At 42.3% G+C, this 10910-nt stretch overlaps 1 pseudogene; it reads right to left on the minus strand.

The window, feature by feature from the left end:
• Nucleotides 1-8977: 8977 nt before the first annotated feature.
• Nucleotides 8978-9438, minus strand: LOC122440895 (annotated as a pseudogene).
• Nucleotides 9439-10910: the final 1472 nt, after the last annotated feature.

Genomic DNA, 10910 nt, shown 5'->3' on the forward strand with positions numbered 1-10910 from the left:
TCATTGGAAGGACTAATGCTAAAGCTGAAGCTCCAACTGTGGCCACTTGATGCAGGGAGCTGACTCACTGGAAAACACCCTGATGCTGGGAAAGATTAAGGGTAGGAAAAGAAGAGGACGCAAAGGATGAGATGATTGGATGGCATCACTGACTCAATGGACATGAGTTTGAGCAAACTCAGGGAGATAATGAAGGACAGGGAAGCCTGGTGTGCTGCAGTCCATGGAGGCCGCAAAGAGTCAGACACAACTTAGTAACTGAACAACAACAGCAAAGGTCTCAATACTTTATATAGTGCTTGTGACTATCTTTTTTTTTTTTTTCTTATTTCCTCTTACAGCTTCTAATTTGTAATTGCCAGTGTAGAGGAACTTGCTTGATTTTTAAAATTTATTGACTATCTGCCTGTTGAACTATCTTATTAGTTCCTACTAGTTTATCTATGGATTCGTTTGGGTTTCCTAGATAAATGAAGCTATTAAATGCAAATAATGTTTTTTTGTATAAAGTTTATTTTTTCATCTCGGAATCAAGATTGCCGGGAGAAATATCAATAACCTCAGATATGCAAATGACACGACCCTTATGGCAGAAAGTGAAGAAGAACTAAAGAGCCTCTTGATGAAAGTGAAAGAGGAGAGTGAAAAAGTTGCTTAAAGCTCAACATTCAGAAAACTAAGATCATGGCATCTGGCCCCATCACTTCATGGCAAATAGATGGGGAAACAGAGGAAACAGTGGCTGAATTTATTTTTTTGGGCTCCAAGATCACTGCAGATGGTGACTGTAGCCATGAAATTAAAAGATGCTTACTCCTTGGAAGGAAAGTTATGACCAACCTAGAAAGCATATTAAAAAGCAGAGACACTACTTTGCCAACAAAGGTCTGTCTAGTCAAGACTATGGTTTTTCCAGTAGTCATGTATGGATGTGAGAGTTGGGCTATGAAGAAAGCTGAGCACTGAAAAATTGATGCTTTTGAACTATAGTGTTGGAGAAGACTCTTGAGAGTCCCTTGGACTGCAAGGAGATCCAACCAGTCCATCCTGAAGCAGATCAGTCCTGGGTGTTCATTGGAAGCTTAAACTCCAATACTTTGGCCACCTGATGCGAAGAGCTGACTCATTTGAAAAGACTCTGATGCTGGGAAAGATTGAGGGCAGGAGGAGAAGGAGATGACAGAGGATGAGATGGCTGGATGGCATCACTGACTCAATGGACATGAGTTTGAGTAAACTCCAGGAGTTGGTGATGGATGGGGAGGCCTGGAATGCTGCGGTCCATGGGGTTGCAAAGAGTTGGAAAAGATTGAGCAACTGAACTGAACTGAGTATATACATAGGTAGCACTATGTTGAATTAATTTAAATATTTACATAACTTAATACAACCTAACATCCTTTATCAATTATTTTCTTTCAATCCATATTATGTTTTCAAAATATATCCATATCCATTCATATAGATGTAAGTCTTTTATCTTTGACTGTTTGATATTCCATCTATGGACATAGCATCATTTATTTTCCATTCAAGCATTATTGGACCACTGGATTGTTTCCCTCCCTTCTTGAGAACAAATAATATTTCCTAGGATTGTTTCCCTCCCTTCTTGAGAACAAATAATATTTCCTAGACTATCCTTAAAGACATCTGACAATCAAGAAGGGCCTGGCTGCCTGAAGCATTCCTGATTGCCTTTTGTTGTTGTTGTTTTTGTTCAGTCACTAATTCATGTCTGAGTCTTTGTGACCCCATGGACTGCAGCACACCAGGCTTCCCTATCCTTAACTATCTCCCAGAGTTTGCTCAACCTCATGTCCATTATTGAGTCAGTGATGCCATCCAACCCTCTCATCCTCTATCACCCCCTTCTCTTCCTGCCCTCAATCCCATCATCAGGGTCTTTTCCAATGAGTTGGCTTTTCACATCAGGTGGCCAAAATATTGGAGCTTTAGCTTCAGCATCAGTCCTCCCAATGAATATTCAGGTTTGATTTCCTTTAGGATTGACTGGCTTGATCTCCTTGCTTGCCTTTAGCTACCAATCCAACAGGCCATCTCCAGCAATCTGAAGCACAGAAAATCTCACCAAACGGGGAGACCTAACGAGCTTTCAGAATGTGGGAGTTTAATGATAGGCATCCTACTGGGATCCTAGGGGAGTCTGAGCTGGCCAGAATCACCTCCTCCTCCATCCCTCAAGATAAATGTGGAGAAGACTCCAAGAACTGAAAGTAGAAAGAGGGAGAGATGGGCAGTGGGGCAAAGCCGTTACTGAAGTCCTTGAGTGGGCTGTGATGGTCAGAACCCCTAGAGAGCCAGACTTTGCCCTCTGAGAACTTCTCCCATAAGGATGCTTATTATTAAAGTGATACCAGTCATGTAAATTTGACTTGGTCCACACTGTCACAGAAATCTGCTGCCTTATCAGATTCTCTTCTTGTTCATATACCCTTTTTGTCCTGTTACTTGGTTATTGCCTTTAGTACGCCACTGATGTGAACCATGGTAGTTGGTCTGTCTTGCTCTGTGAAATTTAGTTCACAGCTTGAGGGGGAGGGTGGAGGCCAAATGTGCTCAAGAAGGAAAGATGGAGTTTGAAAGGAGATCTGTGTTGAGGATGTTTTCTTAAGTCCTGATGAATAAAATCTAGGTCCAGTGCCTCAAGGATCTAAAGTCCTGCTTGTTCTTAAGGCTGACCAGGGCTTACTCAGTGAAGGAAACACATGCACTTGGAATTTTCATTGCTTGCTCATATGTGCCCTCCTCTGATACACACTGTTTAAGACTGATTTCTCCCCCAAACAACTTTCCAAGTGCTACTGTCATCTCATGAACATATACTGCCCCTTCCTAGTGTCCCCCTAGAACATCACTGCAGAAAATTTATAATTATATAATCATGCTTCTTCCCATATTCTCAGCTGCTTCTGATCAATTTTAGCTACTTTATTCCATAGTCTTCACTTATCAGTGTTGTGTGTTGCTCAGTCGGGTTTGATTCTTTGTGAACCCATGGACTGCAGCCCACCAGGCTCCTCTGTCCATGGGATTTTGCAGGCAAGGATACTGGAGTGGGTTGCCATTTCTTTCTCCAAGGGATCTTCCTGACCCAGGGATAGAACTCAGGTCTCCTGTATTGTAGGAAGATTCTTCACCAACTGAGCTATGAGGGAAGCAACTTTCTAGCTACAGGTTAACCCATTAGAAATAATTTTTTTTTTCTTTTTCTTCTTTGGAAAATCCTTTCTATCTTTTAAGGTCCTTTTTTTTGGTCTCTCTACCATCCTGCCTTCCTGAACTTTTTTTTTCTCTTTAAATAAACTTTGTCTCATTTCCTAACTTTCTTGTAAACATTCAGGGTTTATTCCTCACAAATTAGACAAGCGTTTATGAATGTCTCGGCATAATGGACTCAGAATAAGTTGGTGCCCCTGCGGTACCTCTCTTGCTGGGGAGCCATGAGTGAATCATTGGCTGCTGGAGACACAGCTTGTATGGAGTCAGAAAGGCAGAGTGGTCTCTGAATGCTTGTTCTGCACATGTGTGTGTTTCTTCCTAGTCATTTTCCTTGTCCAGTCACCTCTAATATCTTTCCATCCAGCCTGGGGAATTATTTTAATCACAAGAGTATAATGTTTTGTTTTCCATCAAGTTCTTTCCTCAGAGTTTAGTTGTAAGTTGTTCCTGTTCCAAAGACTCCTTTTCTCTCACTTCACCTTTGTTCTATCATCTCTGTCCAGAATGGCCCACTGATTCAAATGGGTGCAGATCCAAAGATGGCAAGAAATGCCAACAATTCTGAAATTACAATACAGATATATTAGGAAAACTTGAAAACATTTATCCTGCCAAATTAAAGAAATTGCACTTACAGTGTATTAAAAGTCTCAGCATGAAAACACAAATGATAAGAAATTGAATCACATCTATTTTTTTCTTTAGTCCTTTCCTGATTTATTCCAGTCATCAAAGTTGACATGAATAACTATTTGTTATATAAACTTTCAATCAGTTTCTACACATACACACTTTTTTCTTTTTTTCAAATGAGTGTGAACTAGGTCACTTTCAACATGCTGTGATTCTATGACTCATTCACTCCCACTGAATCATCCACTGATAAAGTAGTTTTTTTCACGGAAAAATATTTCCAATAGCTAATAGTCAATGTCTGTGGAGTGCTTACACAGTGTCTGTATCTTCTGACTACGTTATATATACTTTTTACAACATACCCATGGACTAGGTACAATTATAACCCCCTTATGACAGATAAATACAGAGGTGAAGTAACTTACCCAAGACACTGGAACAAATCAAAATCCATGCCTCTATAATCATTTTGCTTGCCTCCCTCAGGGAGGTGTGATGATTATGCAACTAAAACTTAAATACCATGTTACATTTTCATATTTCTTACACAAGCATAGAGTTGTGATATGGGGTAACTAAACAGACTACTTTTAAAAACCCTTATGCACCTGAAATGAGAGTAAGCCAGGGACTGCAAGCTGTAGACTCAAGATTTCCTACCAGCTTCTAAAAATAGCTTCTTGAATTCAGTTTATGTAATGTCAAGTCTAAGATGTAGTCCAAATAGTAACAGAAAAATGGAAATGTGTAGAAAAGTGGTTAAAGTTGACAGATACTAGGAGTGTAGTATTATGGGGGCCAAGGTAAAGGCCCACAGCAAAACTCACCATTTCTGTCCCAAAAGGCAGAGCTCCACGTTGTAACTCCCTGGGGCTAGTGAGCTATTCTACTCACTGCTTAGCATAGCAGCATCTTCAGTTTGATAGATTCATAAGAATGCCATATACTTGGTTAGCAGTTCTACAGTCGTTTTTAAAATTTGTTTATTTCAATTGGATAATTACTTTACAACACTGTGAGAGCAGTTCTACATTTTTGATGCAATAATATTTTCAGGGTATGGGAGGATATCAAGCTATGAAAAATAGCCTTAGAGAGGTCTGCTTATTAGCTTTGCTTTTTCGATCTCCACAATACTTTTCCTTCCCTTTTTAGAATCATGTTGTTTTCCCTTTGTCTAACGAACTTTTAAATACTTTTTGACGAGCTATCGAGTTTGGAAAAAAAATAAACATCTCTTTAAAATAAAGAAGATAGTGACAGTCATAAGTAGAAAAAAAACTCTAAAATTGAGATATACTTCATCATAGTCAGTTAATTGGAATGCAAAGTTTGTGTTTACTGTTTAGGATGTCTAATTAAAGTCAAGGATGCTCTGAGGCATCTCTCAGATCTTTATAAGCCTCCATCATTACTGATGAGTAGGGTTGACAGATAAAATATATGCTGTTTAGTTAAATATGAATGTCAGGAAAACAATGAGGACGTTTTTAAGGTAAGTTCCCTGGTGGCTCAGTGGTAAAGAAAAATGCAGGAGACACAGGTTTGATCCCTGGGTTGGGAAGATCCTCTGGGGGAGGTAGCATGGCAATACTCTCCAGCATTCTTGCCTGGGAAATTCCATGGACAGAGGAGGCTGGCAGGCTATAGTCCATGGGGTCTCAAAAAGTCAGACACCAGTATTCTTGCCTGGAAAAGTCCATGGACAGAGGAACCTGGTGGGCTGCAGTCCATGGGGTTACATGACTGAGCATGAGGGCATGAGAGTGGAGTGAGATGGGTTGGTAGCAATAAACTGGTAGAACTTAAAAAAAATTAAAAAGTCAGACACAACTCAGTGACTAAACAACAACAACATGCCCCAAATAATACATAGGATGTAGTTATACTAAAAATAATGATTTATTTTTTCTGAAGTTCAAATTTAACTGAGTGTCCTATGTTTTTATTTACTAAATCTGACAGTCCTCTGATGATCCACAGTGGGGGCAGTTCAGAGATGGTACCTACCGGCTCTCAGACAGTCACAGATTGCTTCAGGAGATCCAGGTACAGTACAAAATTCATTTTGGATGTAGCTAAGAAGTCATGACTAGCCCTTGACTGCAAGTATGTCCTTGGGTTTCCCTGAGGTGGGATGAACCTTTCTCTTCAGTTCAGTTCAGTTGCTCAGTTGTGTCCGACTCTTTGCAACCCCATGAATCGCAGCACACCAGGCCTCCCTGTCCATCATCAACTCCTGGAGCCCAACCAAACCCATGTCCATCGAGTCGGTGATGCCATCCAGCCATCTCATCCTCTGTCATCCCCTTCTGCTCCTGCCCCCAGTCCCTCCCAGCATCAGGGTCTTTTCCAATGAGTCAACTCTTTGAATGAGGTGGCCAAAGTATTGGAGTTTCAGCTTCAGCATCAGTCCTTCCAATGAACACCCAGGACTGATCTCCTTTAGGATGGACTGGGTGGATCTCCCTGCAGTCCAAGGGACTCTTCGAGAGTTTTCTCCAACACCATAGTTCAAAAGCATCAATTTTTTGGCGCTCAGTTTTCTTCACAGTCCAACTCTCACATCCATACATGACCACTGGAAAAACCATAGCCTTGACTAGATGGACCTTTGTTGGCAAAGTAATGTCTCTGCTTTTTAATGTGCTGTCTAGGTTGGTCATAACTTTCCTTCCAAGGAGTAAGCGTCTTTTAATTTCACGGCTGCAATCACCATCTGCAGTGATTTTGGAGCCCCCCAAAATAAAGTCTGACACTGTTTCCACTGTTTCCCCATCTATTTCCCATGAAGTGATGGGACAAGATGCCATGATCTTAGTTTTCTGAATGTTGAGCTTTAAGCCAACTTTTTCACTCTCCTCTTTCACTTTCATCAAGAGGCTTTTTAGTTCCTTTTCACTTTTTGCCATAAGGGTGGTGTCATCTGCATATTTCATAAGTCTGGAAGACCCTATCCAAAGGGAGCCCCCAAAGTCAGTTTCATCCTTACAACCATGTTTCCAGTTCCTGAAATTAGCTCCATGTGACTCACAAAAGATGAAGAAGTTTGTGAAAATCAGGAGTTACATATCTTTGACCCTTTGTGGGTGAAGTTTTGCCATCCTGGGAGATTTAATAGGAGAAATGTGAAAGAGTCCAGGTACCCGTATGGACAGAAATAATCGTGTTATACTTCTGTATATGTGACAAGTCTCTAATAGTTCACAAAGATCTGGTCTTAGAAAGACTGATCCAAGCTTGGATGTTTCTTATGACAAGGCAAGGACCTGAGTTTCAAGTTCATCTGTTATGGTTGTGGAGACAACAAGGAACTTCACATAGTTACCCAAAGGGAAGTCATGGGGGAGACCTTGGCTTCATCCATTGTGCAGACTTTTATATTTGGTTCTATCTAGATTGTGTTTCAAAGGTGGAGCTTGTTTACAACTATGGAGGTTCAGAACATTCTCTGATGGGCTTTTGGGGCCTTCACTCCTAGAGGGAGAGCAGTGCTGAGGCTATAGGAATGCCATGAATATTCAGGCTGTCAATGGCTTTCCCAGGTGCCATTTCCTTGGTTCTGCTCTCTGAATGTGCAAAGGGATTGTCATCTGTTTTGTGGCCTGGTGGCCTGTCTTAGTGTTGTGAAAAGAAGCTGCTACACCTGGCTCAGAGGAATTCAGATGTAGCGAGAGAAGACTGGTCAAATTTAAGTAACACTAGTTTTACTAGTGGAGAAGGCAATGGCACCCCATTCCAGTGCTCTTGCCTGGAAAATCCCATGGACGGAGGAGCCTGGTAGGCTACAGTCCATGGGGTCACTAAGAGTCGGACATGACTGAGTGACTTCACTTTTTTCACTTTCATGCATTGGAGAAGGAAATGGCAACCCACTCCAGTGTTCTTGCCTGGAGAATCCCAGGGATGGGGGAGCCTGGTGGGCTGCCATCTATGGGGTCGCACAGAGTCGGACATGACTGACGTGAGTTAGCAGCAGCACCAGCAGCAGTTTTACTAGAGCCAGGGAGAATAAATGATTGGAAGTGGAGGTGTCTGGGATGGGAAGGACGTTGCTGTAATTTTTAAAATGCTCTAGGACCAGGAAGGACAACCAAAAGTACTGGGCTTTGATTTGGGTCACAGATAAGAGACGGAGGGATGAAATAGGGATTGACCTTATATAGATGGCTAGCATGTTGTTCATTTGTTCATTCACCCAAAACCCAAAAGGTGAGTTGCTGAGGTACTATCATGTGTCAGGTACTCTGTTAGGTTTTGGGATACAATAGTGAGGAAAATGAATTCTCAGTCTTTAAGGAGTGTATAGTTCAGTCAGAGAGACTGATAAATAGACGATTACAACATAGGAAGTAAGGCACTTAACAGAGGAAGTGGATCTTTGTGGGTGTAAGCAGGAGGGCCGATTTACCTAAGCCCAGTGGTAGGGATAGGGAATGGAAAACCCAGAGGGACTTCTTTTTTTTCATGTAGTAATGTAGTACTTTAAAAAATAGGCATGTAAGAGGACCCCTGCAGTTCAAACCTGCCATTGTTCAAGGGTCACTGTAGACAGTATGTAAGAGTATCGGTTTTATTTTGGACAAAGAGTGTTGCTATAATTTGGAGAAAGTTTGTAGTAGAATTTAAGATTAGAGCCAAACTATATGCACAGAATTTAAGATTAGAGCCAAACGGAAATGTAGGGTTTAACCCAAGAGGATAGTTCAAGTCATGACAGAAGACAAGATGTCCCCAAAATAAGAGAAAGAGTAGAACACCTTTATGGTTAAGAGAAGAAAAAGGACCCCAGAGGAAGAGAAGTTTCACAAGGCGTGAATTAAGAGTGGTAAATGCTACTGAAATGGAAAGATGAGGACTGAGAAAGCAGCATTTATAATAAGAGTAAGAGGTACCTTAAGTAGTGGAGGGAAAAGCCGAATTCAAAAGGGTTAAGCAGTAAGTGATGGTAAGAAACTGAAATAAATTCAAATCTGTCCACACCCCTCCTGTCTTTTCTCATCCCAGAAACACTGGTTAGGTTAGCAGTCACAGGCCTCTTTCCATTTTTTGGCGTTCCGTGGCCCTCTAGATAGTGATTTGAGTACTTAAGTTCTTCTTAAATAAGTGTCCTTAGCAGTCTTAAGTTAAAATCTGTTTGCTGGTTTCTTCTGTGCTGTCCGCGGCCGGTACTGGCGCCGGCTCGTCCCTGCTCCCCGCCGCCCCTTGGCCTGGATGTGGGAGGCGAAGGCAGCGAGCCTTTCCCCGGCGGGGTGGGCGCTGAGGGGCGCGCTGTGCGTAATCAAGCGACGCCCGTCTCGGAACAGCGCGTCCGCGCAAGGCTCGGAGCCGTTGTGCCTCACGTCTACAATCACTGAGCAGTTGAGGTTCGTTCAGCGAACTTTCTCGCTGCTCACCGCCTGGTGGAGGGTCCTCGTCGATTCCACGTTCTTCTCGAAGGAACAGAACTGAACCCGAACCTGCTTGACCGAGCGGAGTCCGAGCCCAGTCAAGGCCGCCGCCATGGTGACACCCACCCCGGCCCAGAGAGACTTCTCGAAGGAAGTGATATTGGCGATCTGCAGGGTGAGTAGAAATTTTCCAGGACCTTTCCAGGCAGAGATGGAAGGAAGAAAGACAGTTTCAGGCAGAGGGACCACTCGATACAGAATCTGTAAGGAAAATATCGTGTGTTCAAAAGTATGGCTGGGGCATGAAATCTGAGGTGGGGGGTGATAGGAGATGTGGCTAGAAGGAGAGGTAGGGTTCTGTCATTTAGATTTCGTTCTGCCAGCAATGGGGGTTCGCTGAGGTTTGTGAAGGCAGAGGAGTGACACTGTCAGATTGTGCTTTAGTAAAGTCACTTAGGTGATTGTGTATAGTGGGTTTTGACAGTAAGCCCAAATTCTTCTGTGTGGGGCCAGGTCATACCTGAGACCATGTAATCACTGGATTCAACTGGGGCTGTGAGTATTTTTGATTTTTGTTTCTCTTTTTTGTGTGTGTGAAGTTAGGCAGATGATGTCATGCCTTTTTTCCATTAACAGCAACATGAAATCAATTAAATATGTGTGTGCGTGTGTATCCTCAGTTGTGTTCGACTCTGCAACCCAATGGACTATAGCCCGCCAGGCTTCTCTCTGTCCATGGGATTGTCCAGGCAAGAATACTGGAGTGGGTTGCCATTTCCTTCTCCAGGGGATCTTCCTGACCCAGGGATCAAACCCTTGTCTTCTGCATTTCCTGCATCTCAGGTGGATTCTTTACCACTGAGCCACTGGGGAAACCAGATCTTTCCTTGTGTTATTTTAAATTAACTCAAGACCTGTAAGGGCCATTTTGCTGTAGAAAGGGGTCTGGCACATGTAACATCTGGGTGGAAACAGAAGCTGATGGAAAAAGTGGGAATTCGAGGGATTCTGGAGCAGGATGTGGGAAGTAAATACAGTGAAAGCCCTTTCTAACTCACAGCTTTATAACTACTGGTCCTCCCTACCCTCTCCTCTTCCTGACGCCCAGCCTCATGAGGGTAAAAATGTATCCTAGAGGCCTCTGATCAGACTCTGCCCACAACACTCTGGTTTGAAAGTCACAAAGTTCTCTGAGAAGTGATAAGCTGCTTATCTTCCTTCCTTATTAGTCATTTAGTACCATTTCTAGTTTCCAAACACCTACTGTTTGTAGAGCCCTCTTGCTTTCTCCTTCTGAGTGTTTTTTCAGCACTGTCCCTTTTGATCTCAGAGATGTAATCTTTAACAAACTACCAATTAACTATGAAATGTCACTACAACAAAACACATCAGTATTCTCTGTGGGTTTATTGTGCTTGAATTTGACCTTCATTGCTAATTCTTGGATTGTCTTCCTGGTTTGTGGCTTATTTGAACTCACGTTTCTTCTTTCTGTTGACCATTTCAAAGCTTTTGTCTAGAAATTAAGCTGGTAAAATAGCATAGAAGTCTTTTCCCCTGTGATAATCCCTTCCTTTTGATACCAATAATTAAAAATGGGCTGTGATAACATGAGAAGACTTAAAGTTTGAAGGTTTTAAG

This window comes from Cervus canadensis, chromosome 4, assembly GCF_019320065.1.
Source record: "Cervus canadensis isolate Bull #8, Minnesota chromosome 4, ASM1932006v1, whole genome shotgun sequence".
Classification (NCBI taxonomy): Eukaryota; Metazoa; Chordata; class Mammalia; order Artiodactyla; family Cervidae; genus Cervus; species Cervus canadensis.